We start from the raw sequence: 1,728 nt of genomic DNA, 5'->3' as shown, positions 1-1,728 counted from the left end.
CGCCTGCATCATGTCCATAGAGCTTATCCCATGTATTCCACCTTGGGTCTCCTTTTTCTCTACTGATGCTCGTTCAGTTCCCCATTAGTAATGGTTTTGGGCCATATCTTCAATTAGGTCACAAGCTTCAGGGTAAGGTTTGTTCATCAACGCGCCACCAGCGGCAGCATCGATGCTCATCTTTGTGTTATAACGGAGTCCACTGTAGAAGGTTTGAACGATCAGCCATTGTTCTAGGCCATGGTGTGGACAGACTCTTAACATCTCTTTATATCTCTCCCAAGCTTAAAAAAGTGATTCTCCTTGGTTTTGAGTAAATCTAGTTATTTGGTTTCGAAGAACAGCAATCTTACTTGGGGGGAAATATCTAGCGAGGAATACTCTCCTAAGCACTTCCCAGGTAGTTATTGAATTGGCTGGAAGTGAATCTAACCATGAACGTGCTCTATCCCTGAGGGAGAAAGGAAATAATCTTAAATGAATCGCATCGGGTGAAGCACCGTTGAATTTAAAGGTGTTGGCCAGTTCCATAAAGACTTTTAAATATTGATTTGGGTCCTCAATAGCGAGACCCACGAATTGGTTCTGTTGCACTAATTGTAGTAAAGATGGTTTTAGTTCGAAATTGTTTGCAGGAATGAGGGGGTTTACTATACTAGAACAAGGTTCCTCGTCAGAGGGTTGGGAAAATTCCTTAAGAGGTCTCTGGTCGCGATCCTCGGCCATAGCTTTCTTAATTCGGACGAGTAAGAGGCGTGTACGAGTGTAACGTTCGGGTTCCGCTAAAGGATCTACTAAATTTTCGGTACTACGGGTTCTTCGCATTTACTGGCTAATAATGCCTTAGTCTAGACGGTGTAACAACAGGGTACGAAATTTGACGAAGTTGGTCCCCGGCAACGGCGCCAAAAACTTGATCGCTGTATTCGCAAGTGCAAGAATCGCGTCAGAGTAATATAAAAGAATATCGATCCCACAAAGACCAAATCGTCAATCTATCGATTACTATTGTTACTATGTTTGTCGAAGGCGGTACAAATGAGATATTGATGTCACAAAATAACAGTAAATAAAGAAAATAATAAATACAGTGCAGATAAAGACAAGCTTGAATGTATTTCACGTCAGTTAAACGATGTTTCGATTGTCTAAATAGAACTACTTATGGGGCAATATTTTCTACTCTTGAAAAGAACCCATTTAACAGGAATTGTCGCTTTCGCGTATTCAGAACCGAGTTTACCCTTAAATTAAGGCCTTTTATTGTCACTTATAAAAGGTGCGCAGAACGCTAAAGTAGTAAACTTATTTTTAAGAAATAAGACTCGTAAGCTTAGTTGAAAAGTGATTTTAATTTGGAAAGTTTACCCAAGGAGTTTCCTGATTTTAAATCTATCAACGCGTCCGTAAACAGTTTCAAAAATCATTTTTCCTTAAATTGATAAAAAAGTTAACTAAGCCAGGGTGCTTTCGCACTCCTTGAGTAGTTAAAACTAACCAAGTTTGTTTCAGAAAACTCGAATTAAAAATCAAAACAGCCTTTAAAGCATTTCTACAGATTCAATATGTGAAACATCTCTTTAACCGCGATCCTTACATTCTAACCTTTGAAAGATTTAGCCAGACATGGTAATACAAACAAATACAACGATGTTGAACATGATGAAAAATTGTTTAGAATGTAAGGCGTAAAGAACAAGTAAAGCGTGTAAAATAATTAAAACGAGC

The 1,728-nt window shown here is 38.7% G+C and overlaps 1 non-coding gene across 1 annotated transcript; it reads left to right on the top strand.

Annotated features, from left to right (window-relative positions):
• The first annotated feature begins 235 nt into the window (after nucleotides 1-235).
• LOC127133612 (small nucleolar RNA R71) lies at nucleotides 236-342 on the top strand. Its single transcript, XR_007807566.1, has one exon. It is a non-coding gene; the product is annotated as a small nucleolar RNA R71 (small nucleolar RNA).
• The last annotated feature ends 1,386 nt before the right edge of the window (nucleotides 343-1,728 follow it).

This window comes from Lathyrus oleraceus, chromosome 3, assembly GCF_024323335.1.
Source record: "Lathyrus oleraceus cultivar Zhongwan6 chromosome 3, CAAS_Psat_ZW6_1.0, whole genome shotgun sequence".
Lineage (NCBI taxonomy): Eukaryota > Viridiplantae > Streptophyta > Magnoliopsida > Fabales > Fabaceae > Lathyrus > Lathyrus oleraceus.
Note: the sequence above shows the minus strand (reverse complement) of the source record. Positions and strands in the feature narration are given on the sequence as shown.